Source organism: Bubalus kerabau, chromosome 22, assembly GCF_029407905.1.
Source record: "Bubalus kerabau isolate K-KA32 ecotype Philippines breed swamp buffalo chromosome 22, PCC_UOA_SB_1v2, whole genome shotgun sequence".
In the NCBI taxonomy this organism is placed as follows: Eukaryota; Metazoa; Chordata; class Mammalia; order Artiodactyla; family Bovidae; genus Bubalus; species Bubalus kerabau.
The window spans coordinates 35,730,146-35,743,011 of NC_073645.1; the positions used below are offsets into that span (position 1 = coordinate 35,730,146).

Consider the following 12,866-nt stretch of genomic DNA (forward strand, 5'->3'; position numbering starts at 1 on the left):
ATTGTGAATTATTCTGTCAGTGAAAAGTAGGACTCGGCAGACACGGTTATTTGGTTGGGGCCCTAATATTTTGTACTCATTTCAAGGTGACAGTAACTTATTTTAAAAATATTTTGATTCCTTCTGCAGTTGTGCTGCTGATCCATGTGTGGATTTTAGGGGAAAGTGCAGCTCTTTGATAGTGTCCCTCCACCCCTAGAGGTTTCCAAGGCTGCTGTTCTTGCTTGTCCTCTCCCTGGGGGACCCTTTTTCCTTTTGATGAACAGCACAGTAAATTTTGCTCCTGGAAAAGGGTACAGGCTCAGGGCTTGGATGGAGAACAAACCCAAATCCTAACCCATGGTAAATGGATGAGGAACAGTGTCCTGAGGCCTACGACTTCTCAGTAGAGTGCTGGGAAGTCCTGCTGCCCGGGGTGTGGGAATTGTCGAGGTTGAATAGCATCATGGCCCTTATCTTGGTGTGGCAAGGCTGGCTGGGGCCATGTCACTGGGAGACCAGCCGAGACCAGAGCAGCTGTTGTGTCTTTACACCCGTTGCTGAAGCGTCCCTTGTTAGACCGGGCAGTTCATCTTTCTCCAAACCACCTGGCACGGTGCGGGCCATGTGAAGCGCGTTCTCAGGAGGAAAATGGAGTAAATTACAGAGCTCATTGTTTGGAGGACTGAAACCATTACTATTCCTCCATGAACAGGTAGTATTGTTCTTCCCTGCTTCTGTTTGCCGGGGCCTGATGCCCATGTGGGCAAACAGAGACACATTTTATGAGAGACCCAGCACCACCATGCCTTTGCGTATTCATTCTCCCCCAATCTCTGCTAGACCAGGACAAGGGGAAGCCAAGAGGCATCTAGCTGTGATTGTAGTTTGATCATCAAAGGATAAATGGCAAACCAAAACAAAAGAAGCAAAGGGAAAGAAAAAGGAAACCTCAGACACAATAAAATTGTCCCCCAGGCACATGGCAGCCAAGTAGCCACGTTGCAGTGGAACAAGAGGACGGCCCTCCTTTGGTGCAGAGCGGAGCGGATGTCTTCCCTATCCCCCATTCTCCACTAAGGCTTACATGCGATGTGCTTGTCGGAGCAGAATTTTCTTCCCAGGAAATATAAGACTGTTTAGCCTTAATACATGCTGTATTTCAATCTGAGCTGAGCTGGTTGCTCTCCTAAGCTATACCCTAAAATAACCTCGAGTAGTATGACACCATGTATCACATGAGATTCCCACTCCTTTCCTTTCCCGTCCCTCCTGTAATCTCAGGACTTGGCCAAGTGCAGCGTTTATATGAATGGTTTCTGAGTGATTCTGTGCAATGGACATGAATTTGAGCAAACTCCAGGAGATAGTGGAGGACAGAGGAGCCTGGCACGCCAAAGTCCGTGGGGTTGCAAAGAGTCGGACGTGACTTAGTGACCAAACAACAACTGAGTGATTCTATAAAGGCATCATATTCTTCTAAGAGAGATTTGGACACAGTATCAATTGATGTGTTGGAAGCTTCCCCACTCTTGAGAATCTCCTAGCTCCTCTCAGTTTTGAAAAGACAAGAGCAGCACAGAAGCCGTATTCATCCTAAATGGTTAATACAAATATAATTGAAATACAAATTCAAAGGCCTTCAAAAAAAAGACATAGATATTTAATTCTATGGACTTGTAGAGAGTTTTATGATGTATAAGTACAGCACACTGCACAGATTTTTAGTGGAGAGGTGGATGAACTTCTTCTTACTTCTGTCATCATGAAACCATCCTCCAGCTCAATAGGTAGAATGGGGTGGAATGCTTTTTCCATAAAGGGCCAGACAGTAAATATTTTAGGCATTGTAGGCCAAACAATCTCTGTGGCAGTGTCTCAACTCTACTATTGTGTGTGAAAGCAGCCAAAAACAATACCTAAGGGAATAGGTGTAGGTGTAGCTGGGTCTCAATAAAGCTTTATTTATAAAAACAGTGGCTGGACTCGACCCATAGGCTGTAGTTTGTTGGGCCCTGCAAAAGAGTATTACTAAGTCCCCTGCAGTCTTGCTTATTCAGAGTTTTCCCCCACTGCTGACAAAACTTCTTGCTATGGATTAGTTTCATCTATCACCATGGATTAGTTTTGCCTGCTTTTTTAGCGTCTTAGAAATGGGATTGTGTAGAATACAGTCTCGTGTCTGGCTCTACTCAGCATTATGTGTGTATTTCATCCCTGTTATTTCCTGTAGAATAGTTTGCTTTTTTTTTCATTGTCACTTAATATTCCATGATGCATGTGTCCTTTCTGTGCTTTAGGATATTTGGGTGCCTAATGGATATTTGTTCCTGCGTCCTGCTGTTACGAATGTAAGGCCCTAGTTACTTTCTCACCTGCATCTTTTGGAGGACTGTATTTGTTGGGTTCTGTTGTTCAGACTCAGGAGTAGACTGGGAGAGTAGTATGTGCTTCGCTTGCATTGCCTTTTTAAGAGAGGGGCTTGAACTCTGGATTTCACGTGATGCTATTTGAAATGCGCCAGCATAGTGGTGGTTGGGTATGAGGGATACATAGGAAGGGGAGCAGTAAAAAGATCTAAGTGGGGTCAGAGGCCCGTTTGCCCAAGCTCCAGTGGCTCAAGCTCCTGGGAACTCCTCCCACTGTCTCTGTTAACCCGGAAGAGAAGATGCAGGCTGAGTGCAGAGGTGGACCCTGGGGTCCCCCTTTCCGTGCCTCCCAGGCGTACCCTGCAGTTGACATGGATAACGGTTTAGGCACTATCTCCTCTGCCTCCCCAAAGAGAGCTCTTCCCACACTCCTTCCAACTCCACGAGCAGTGTTGAGATCAAGGTCAGGACCCACAGAAGACATTTCCCTTGTTTTTCAAAAGGGTGACTTCAGAACCAATTAAGCCTTTGTTTTAAGAGTATTTTGGCCAAAGGTTGATGTTTTAACACCAAGTCAGATGTGATTTAGGAAAAAAAAACTCCACACGCAGCAAAAACAAACTGTGTAGACCTTTCTTGGTTGTTTTTCTTTTCAGATGTGAAGTGGTTTCTGTGTGTGTGTGTCTGTGTGCGTGCACAAAGACAACTAGGAGACGATCCAGAAGAAATGGACCGTTTTATTTGTTTACACAGCTGAGTGGTGGAAATTCTGCAGTGGGTGTTGCTTTCCCTTTCATCCTCAGGCTTGCAGGCTTCCATCCGAGTTCCACCAGCCCATTCCCTTCTGCTTGGTCATAGAACTCATCTGCCATGATTCAGTATGGCCCAAGGACTCTCCTTCGGAGCCTGGGTGCTTTGTGGAGCCAGCGAGAAAAAGCATACAAGTTGGAGAGTGTCCTTGTTCGCTTTTGGTCCTTTAGTCTTGAATGTGAACTTGACACGGAGTCTTGTCTGAGTCTTAACATTGTTAAGATTCCTGAAGTGCTGTGGCTCAGAGTCCATCTTTTTCCTCCACTACTGGATCCTTGGTGTTTGTAATGAAAATGGCCAGGGAATTGTACCAGTGGGTTTGGGTGGGATGTTTGAGAGGGCTTGGCCTTGCCCCAGTTCATGTTTCAAGTGGTCATCTCTTGTGTTCGAGGCCCTCCCTTGCTCCACAAGTTTCCTGGCCTTTCAGGTTTCTTGAGGATTTGCTTCTTCACTGAGGAGCAAATCTGGGCTAAGAGGAAGAACTCAGAGAAGCAGCTTCAGTTCTTGGTCCAGTTCTTTAGTCCCATCACCAGACTGGCTGTGAGGCTTCATGTCCACTTTCCACAAGGAATGCAGTTAGTGTGTGTTTATGTATGTGAAAGAGAGAGACAGACAGACAGATGCCATTTCACTAGAGTAATTTGACAAAGCCTCTGGCTACCAGTTTAACTCATTCAAAAGATTCATTCATTTGCTGTAGTGGTGCATTTTAGCCTAATTGTCTAATTGAAGTCCACACCTCAGAAGTCTTGTTCATTCATTCAGAAATATTTATTGTGAATTATGTGTGTGCCAGGCCCCCAGGGAGTTCATCAGGGAGCTTCAATTCTAGTAATGATTTGGATACTGACTTATAAGCACCCCTCTTGGTCCGAAGATTTACATTTTTAATCAGGGTTCTGAGTTTTGCCTACCAGAGGTTTAGAATTGCTGCCCCAGAGGCTTCTGAATCAGTCAATTGATCACTTATCTGCTGCTCAGTCATTTTCACTTGCCAAGTAAAAATTGATGGCTGGCCAAGTATTTGATGGGTAACTTTTTCTCATTTTGAGTGAGAAACTAGACTGCCCTTGGGTTCTGATGAGCTTTTGAGGCCTTTGTCCCCCCTGATTATTCAAGGAGAACCAGAAACTTTTGCATGGCTCACAAAGCGGCATTTCTTTGTTTGTGGTAGAGTAGCTTGGGCAGTGATGTGCTTGGTCTTAGGGATGAGAGGCAGTAGCAACAGCTGATAGTAATAGCAGCTTCTGCTTATTGAATTCTCCCGACACGTTCGGTCTGGTGTTAAGTGCTGGATGCAAATTATTTATTGATTCTTCATAATGACACAGAAGGAAACCCAAATGGCGTAACTACTCTTTACCACCATTATCCCTGTTTTGTGAATCAGGAAATGTAGACTCAGACACCAGAGATGTTTTGCCCATAGATAGTCAGATGGTGATTGCAGCCATGAAATTAAAAGATGCTTACTCCTTGGAAGGAAAGTTATGACCAACCTAGATAGCATATTCAAAAGCAGAGACATTACTTTGCCAACAAAGGTCTGTCTAGTCAAGGCTATGGTTTTTCCAGTAGTCATGTATGGATGTGAGAGTTGGACTGTGAAGAAAGCTGAGTGCCAAAGAATTGATGCTTTTGAACTGTGGTGTTGGAGAAGACTCTTGAGAGTCCCATGGACTGTAAGGAGATCCAACCAGTCTGTTCTAAAGGAGATCAGTCCTGGGTGTTCTTTGGAAGGAATGATGCTAAAGCTGAAACTCCAGTACTTTGGCCACCTCATGCGAAGAGTTGACTCATTGGAAAAGACTCTGATGCTGGGAGGGATTGGGGGCAGGAGGAAAAGGGGACGACAGGATGAGATGGCTGGATGGCATCACCGACTCGATGGATGTGAGTTTGAGTGAACTCCGGGAGTTGGTGATGGACAGGGAGGCCTGGTGTGCTGCAATTCTTGGGGTCGCAAAGAGTCGGACACGACTGAGCGACTGAACTGAACTGAGTCAGGGAATTATGATTCAAATCTGGGCAGTCAGACTGGAGAGAGCCTGTACCACACAACCTCGTGCTGACTTCTCTTTGCTCAGAATGTAATGCTCAGTGGGCCCTGGGGTTCCTAAAGTGGTGGTGATGAACTGGCTCTCTGGGCTGTATACAGAGGAACCATCTGGGAGCTGCTCCGGAATACAGAATCCTGGGGTTCAGCCCCTTTGAGGTCCTCGATCATCACGAATGGTCTCTGTTTCACATGTTGGAGCAAGCATCACCTGAGAAGTGCCAGGTGGGTTTGTTGAGACCCAGATTGTGGCCCCGCCAGAGTTTCAGGTTCTATAGGTCTAGGTAGGTCCTGACATTTGTAGCTTTAGCAGATTTTCAGGTAAGATTGATGTCCCTTCTGTGACGATAGCACTTTGAGACCCACTGAGCAAGGGCGGCATTTCCAACTCTGGTTTCACGTCACAGTCCCCATGGGAGCGTTAAAGACAGTGTCCCCGCTGAGGGGGATGCCAAAATCTGTATCCCAGCCCACTCTTTGGGTGATTCTGATGCATGTTGTTACATGAGAACAACTGCTGTAAAATCTCTTGTTTGTTCATTGGCTTATTTTAGCTTGACTCTTTCCCTGGGGGAGAAGAGACTGTTTGGGTTGAGAGTTCTAAAAGGATGTCCGTTCATTGGTGGGACTCTTATCTTGGTGATGGTCATTGTCCTTTGAGTTGTTCAGTGCCAGTGAGAGAAGGAGGGACTCTGCTGTTCCTGTGTGAGGGCCTATGGGAGCCTGAAGCTGAGGGGCCTGGCAGTCTTAAGTGCTGCTCAGACTTCCCTTGCTGTGAAAAGGCAGATGTGGAATCAGTCGTTCTGGGGTGGGGCCTGGGATTCTGCATTTCTGACACTTCAAGAGGGGCTAACGGTCTTGGACCCTAGAGCACTCTTGGGAGGGGAACAAAGGTAGAGTCTGCTTTGAAAGACAAGGAAACTGAAGCACAAAGGGGTGAGTTGGTTTGTCCGAGGTCCCACCGCTTGGTGGAAACAGGGCTGAGAACAGGAATCCAGGGGTCCGACGTGGCTTAATGTCCATCTTTCAAGGAGAAGTTATCCTCTTGTCTGAGCCAAGAGCAGTTGCATTACATTGGCCAGATAAAAGAAAACAGTCCAGTTTTTACTTTCTGGTTTTTAACTTCTATCTGTTCTAATTGCATCACTGTATTTGTACGAGTTGAGATATTTGTATCTGTTCATTCTCCACCATATTAAGGCATTTGGGGCCCAGCCTTCATGGCCTCTAAGAGGGCTGATGAGGATACAGAGAGAAGGTCTGTTTGTTTTTGACTAGAGCAGCCAGAAAGGATGGACACAACTTCCATTAGCCATATGTGTCCCCCTTTAGGACCACAGCCAGTAGGTGTAAAGGTCTGGTCTGTGGCAGTCAGCTGGTTGCATTGTCTTAGTAACTTCATTTTATTTAAAATTTTTTGCAGCCCTTTATTTATTTACAATTTTATATTAGCGCATAGTTGATGAGCAATGTTGTATTAGTCTCAGGTGTATAGCAAAGTCCATGTATCTATGCTTTTTCAAGTTCTTTTTCCATTCAGCTTATTGTAGAATATTGAGTGGCGTTCTTGGTGCTATACAGTAGGACTTTGTTGGTTATCTCTTTTGAATATAGCAGTGTGTACATGTCAATCCCAAACTCCCAAGCAGTTTGTGTGATCTTAGTTCCCTGAACAGGGATTGAACTCGGGGCTCCAGTAGTGAAAGCCCTGAGTCCTAACCATTGGACTGCCAGGGAATTCCTAGTAACTTCATTTTATAAGCTGCACTTTATAATAGTATTTGCTCTTTATAAAGTCCCTGAAAATCGTGGGGCCGTTTAGCTAAGCACAGACATTTCTAAGTGGGTTATGGTTGACATTTGCAGGCTTATCAAGCTTAGCACTTAATTTGTTTCTGGAGTTGAGTTTGGTTGCGTGGTATCACATCCTGGTCAAACTGATAAGTGGCTGCAATTTTTTTTTTTTGGAATCATTTCCCTTGGAATCTCAGGATACTCTTCTATTAAACAGAAATGGAAGGCCATTCTTCCTGAAGGTTCAAGAGCCAAAACCTTTGGGGGGTTGGCAGGTTAATATTTTAATGAGTAAATACATTGAGACTTTAAAAATATGTAAAGCCTCAAAGTAGGCCAAGGTACTATATATTTCTTTGTCTTTGGCATGTTACAAAATGAAACATGAGAACTGAATATTTGTGGACTCTCTGAACCATCTTCACAAAACAGTGTTTTGAGGTGCCAGCCGGAAAGACACTTGGTTGCACCAACTTCTATACTGATTGAGGCCCAGGCCGGATATTGGCATGTCTTTGTGGGCTGGATGAGATATGACGCCTTAGTGCAGGCTTCTCCACCACAGCACTCTATTGACATTTTGGACTGGATGATTCTTTGTTGCACAGGAGACTGTCCTGTGCATGCCAGGATGTTTGCTTAGCACTGGCCCTGGCCTCTACTCTCTGCATGCCACTAGCACCCAACAAAAACGCCACGGCCAAAAACGTCTATAGATCTTGCCAAATGTCCCGCGGGGGCCCAGATTGCACCTGGTTGAGAACCATGGAGCTCAGTTTATCAGCGTAGAGTGAGCACCCTTCCATTAAGGCTATGGGAGCATTAGCTTTGCATGTTAAAGGGACAGGTACAAGTGTGTTCAGCTCATGCTTCTGGAGTCAGATAACCTGGGTTCAGATCCAGTTTCTGCCAGACCTCCATTTCCTAATCTGCAAAATGGGAATGATGCTGTTAATAATAATGCCTGTTTTCAGAAGGTGGTGGGGAGATGAAGTACCATCAGGTCTGTGATGAGGTGGGCAGGGCAGTGGCACGCGGACTGATACATACAAGCAGCTGTTTTTAACTGAGAACTATGTGAAGTGCTCGTTTATAGATTTCGAATCTGCCTTATTCCGGCATGCGTTGTATATTTTTTATTTCCTGTCAAGAATATCACACATGATAAATTTGATAACGTGGACTATCTTTTCTGGGTAACAAAGATTTATGACTCCTGTTGGTTGCTGTATACATTTCTCTTATGTCACTTGAAAATCCTGCCTTTGTCCTTGTAACATTTTTCTGAGGTTGTGTCTTACTCCTCGTTGTCTCCTTAGAGCGCCGTGCAGGAATGCCTGGGCCGTAGTAGGTACACGGCAGGGGAGTGTGTTTACATACTGCATACTGTGGGCAGAAAGGGAACAGAGTATATGAGTTTGCATTTTTTTTCAAAACAGCCTGTTTCACAGCATGAGAGTCCAATATGTATATTTTTTAGTACTCATCCAAATAATTTGAGATAGGCCTTCAATCCCTATGTAAACTTGATTTTCTTTCCCAGGTATCTCATGTTTTGATTTCAGTTCTCCTTCAGCACATGAATTTGTACCCTGTCTTAATGACTGTGGCATTGCTGAAACAATGGATAAGCATGGTTGGGCTGGTTTATATGTATGTGATTGTCTTCTAATTTTTAAGATGCTTGGAGTTTAGTTAACTTACTATTACTATTTTTAATGACAAGTAGTGTTATCCACTGGATTATAACATTTTCTCAGACTTTGACAGTTGTCATGGATTCTTGTTGGGGACTTACCAAAAAAAAAAAAAATCATTAAACAAGCATTTTCCTTCTTGTAGATACCTGAGCTTGTGCGAGCAAATTTGTTCCTTTCTATTCCCAAACCTTGTGCCTCCCTGAATTTTGAGGTTTCGATGTGACACTAGAATAATAAAGAACTTTGGTTGACAGTCAGAAATTGTTCAAGGCTTGAAAATGAATGTGTGTGTGGTAGTAGCCCGTTCTTGTGGGGGCAGGAAGGTGACTAGGGCTTTGGTGAGGCTACCCTGTAGGGAAGATAGTCTTGTGTCAATAGTTTTTAAGTTGATTCAGTAAGCATTGCTGATGATTGAAATTGAAGAATTGTGAAGACAATTCGTCTTGAGGAACAGAGAGCTGAGAGTGTGTGTCGAGCTGCTGGGAGCAGACATTGACATACGGGCCGTCATCAAACTAATTGTTGTTTGAATTACCTGTTATGATCCGATGACAAATCTGCCTTGCTCCTGCCACTGGAGCAGAAAATGTAGCTTGAATTGGCGTGATGTTAGCAAGTGTAAACTGTACTTCAACAAGATGGATAAACCCAATTATGGGGCAGACCTGTAGAGAGAAAATCCATTTAAATCTCGTAATGTTAAGCAGAGCTGTGTTTAATTCATTTGGACCAATTTGGGAATGATGTATGAGTGTTGGTGAGCATTAGTCAACGGGGGGACCGCGTGGAGGGAAGGGATGTGCGGATGCTGCTGGCCACTTGGGGAGGCAGCTGGGGTGTCGTCTCAGCAGCCTGCACTAATGGCGAGGAAAGGCAGAAATGACAAAACGATGTACTAACTGCCGTCCGCAGAGCAGCGCTGTGTAAATGAACCAATAAGGAAAACATGTGAAGCAGAAATGAGAAGAGGTGTTTTTCCTAAATGCTGCTGACAGTCCAAAATATAAAGGAAATTTGAGGTTCCTCTTCTGTGTTCCCAGCTCCCCAATATCCTTGTGGGTTTTTCCAAGCCTTGTAGTAGGAAGCCTAGAAAATGCTCTTTCTAGTTCTTGGATGATGATTTAAGAGAGGAAGAGAGAGCGAGAGAGAAAGAGAGGAAAAAGAACAGCTAAGTTTAAATTGATAATCTTGGGGCGTTTGATTCTCTGCTGGAAAGCAGTTAAGAGGGCATGATTATTCTGAAATGCATATAGGGTGCATATCTGGAAGAGAGTTTGGAAGGGCTTGTCTATTTAAACTTTTCTATTATTTTAAAATAGTATTGAGTGGTAACCCAGCTTTGTGTGTCGTGGGTGCTCAGTATCCACTGGTGAGGTATTCATTGAACATTGGACTTTAGAAAAGTAGAATTTAGAGCTAAAGACTGGTGTTCCCACAACTCCGACTCATTAGGATCTATAAGGACTCTGTCTTCTGGATTTACCCAGTAGTTTGCATTCCTAGGAATTTTATGATTTATAACTAAAGATTTCTGATGTTCCCCCCCCCCACCCCCACCCCACCTCTGCCCCACCCCCCAATCCCCTCCCCCGGCCCAGTATTGGTTTGGTCCAGGGTGTTCTTAGAAGACTCCAGTTAGCTTCCTTTTGTTTTGGGAGGAGTTGGTAAAGCCTCCCATTGAGTCTGTTATTGTTTGGTTTTTCTCTTTTGGTTTTAGGTTTTCTTCTTTCTTTTCTTTTGTGGAGTAGACTGGACTTGGACTCTTGGCTTGTTGAAAGGAGCATTTGAAAGACTGGAGTGTGTAAGGAGCTTGGCAGTGAACCACCAAGAAATTCATGGTTGTGCACTCCTGCCCCCAGCCCATAAATCTGACCATTGGGAGTGCTGGTGTAAATGGAGGTTAAAGCCCTAGGAGTCTTTTTTTTCTGTAATTGGGGTACAGTTCATTGTATATGGTTGTGGTATATACATTGAGTGTCCATTCCGGGCAATCTTTTTTCCCCAGAGGCAAATTTATTACGATTTTGCTTCCTTTCTTCAACTCCATTGAAGAACCAATCTCAGGATGATGATAAAAAATTAAGACTTTACCAGTATGGCCCAATACTGAATCTGGATATTCTGAACTAGTTTAGCAGTACAATTTAGGCAGAACACTTTGAGATAATTTAAACTGTCATCTCCACCAAAACCCACCAGCACAGTGAAGCCGTCAGGTTGACCTGCCTGTTGGTAGACCTCCCAATAATTTCAGAATAAGGAATGCAGCTAAATGAATTTGGGAGAAACATCAAGATGGGCTTCTGAATCTGAACGAAGTTTCTTCGCACTGAAAGAGGGAGCATCCTTTGCATTCATGAGTTTTATGGGGGCTCTGTCTGCTTTGGCTCGAAAGCGCTTTCAAGATTTATACTCCTGAGGGTGGGGTATAGACAGTGTACCCTGGGCAGGCAATGAATCAGGGGCTTTTTGGAAAATAGACTCTTAAAGAAAAGAAAAAAGCGTCTATCGAGTGGGTAGAATGGCCTGTTCGTGTTAGGGGTAAGTCTTTTCAGGATTCTGGAGGCTTGCTTTCTTGACTAACTTGTCCCTTTCTGAACAGAATGGAGCTGAAATCTGGCAGTCATGTGCACAAAGGGGCATTTTTGCGATTTTGATTAGATCCTAAGATATAGTAAAAGACCTAGGAACATTTAAAATATGGTACAAAAATGAAATAGTGAGATAATATCAACTCTTGAGCTTAAAATTATTTTCTGTAGAATTAAAAAATTATGGTATCAAGTTCTCGATAAGAGATTAATTGATGTATGTAATCTATAAGACGATTCAGGAGATGTTTCAGGATTTAGAGAGTTCTTCGTTTGGTTTTTATCCTTAAAATCGAAAGCAAACCTCCCTTCTTCTTTCCTCTTGGTCTCCAGTCACTTAGTTTTTATTTTGGAATCCAGCAGCATTTATTTCTTAATCATTGCTGCAGAAGCCAAGAATTTTCCTGTTAATTAAAAAAAAAAAACAACAAAAAAAACCCTCACTGACCCAACGTAGGCAGGCAATTTTTGTGTGTGTGTGTGTGTGTGTGTGTGTGTGAAAGAGAACTTAAAGGAATGTTCTAAAATGCCCCCAAGCTCAAAAGGATGTGTTTAGCAAACCACCAATGTGGTTTGTGCACCCGATTTTGTTTTGTGTTGTTTTAAAAAACTTGTCACTTGTCACATTTTCACACTGGTGAGTGAACACAGATGACAAATGTCTCCCCACAGAAAACCTGACGTGTGAGGCCATTTGTGTCTGAAGGATTGGCACTCAGGGTTTCTAGAGGAAAAGGCTTCAGTCACATGGTAGACCCTTTTTCCTTGGAGGGGGGTCCCATGCCTGCCCCGCCCCCCAACCAAAAAAGGCAACTAAAAAAAAAAAAGCTGTGTTTCACTCTGGTGGCTTTTTAGTTGGGTTACATTTGCCAGTTTATCTTCATCAAAAAATAAACCTGAATATACTTATCATTTCCCCAGAAGCATGCTACTCCTGCTATGATTTTGTCGTTTTAGAAGAGTGTAGGAAAAGCACCAAAATCCTCATTGTAGGCTTAGTTGGGTGTCCTGCGTCCACAACTGTTTTTGAAAAAAATTATTTATTTATTATTTGGCTGCACTGGGTCTTCGTTGCAGCCTGTGGGGTCTAGTTCCCTGACCAGGGATCGAACCTAGGACCCCTGCATTGGGAGTGTGGAGTCCTAACCACTGGACCACCGGGGAGGTTCCTTTTTTTAAAAAAAAAAAATAATAATAGCGAGAGTTATCTAGTGTTTTCTTCTTCTGCTCTTATTGGAATTTTTGGCCCAAATGCTTCTCTCCGGGTCCCTGGTTTTGCATAGCAGTTAAAGGAGCCCGACAGTGACTTGCACGTGACGGGAACGGATGAGCTGACATGTAGAAAGTACACACACAAAACCACATGCCCCATGCAAAGCAGATAGGGTTTTGATTTCGACCTCCGTGGTTCTGTTATCGTTGCTTTTTCCGTGAGAGTGGATTTTTATCTTTCGACCGACTTCTGGTTCCCTTCATGGTTTGTGGTTTCTAGTTGCCATCACGGCTTGTCAACTTGGCTGCTTGGGAACCAGAGGTACCAGGGTTTCTGGGTTGTAGGAGTCTGAGG

At 43.9% G+C, this 12,866-nt stretch overlaps 1 protein-coding gene across 20 annotated transcripts in view; it reads left to right on the forward strand.

Moving 5' to 3' along the window:
* Positions 1 to 12,866, forward strand: part of TCF7L2 (transcription factor 7 like 2) — a 202,319-nt gene that overhangs the window by 15,053 nt on the left and 174,400 nt on the right. The gene's annotated exons all lie outside the window — the stretch shown is intronic.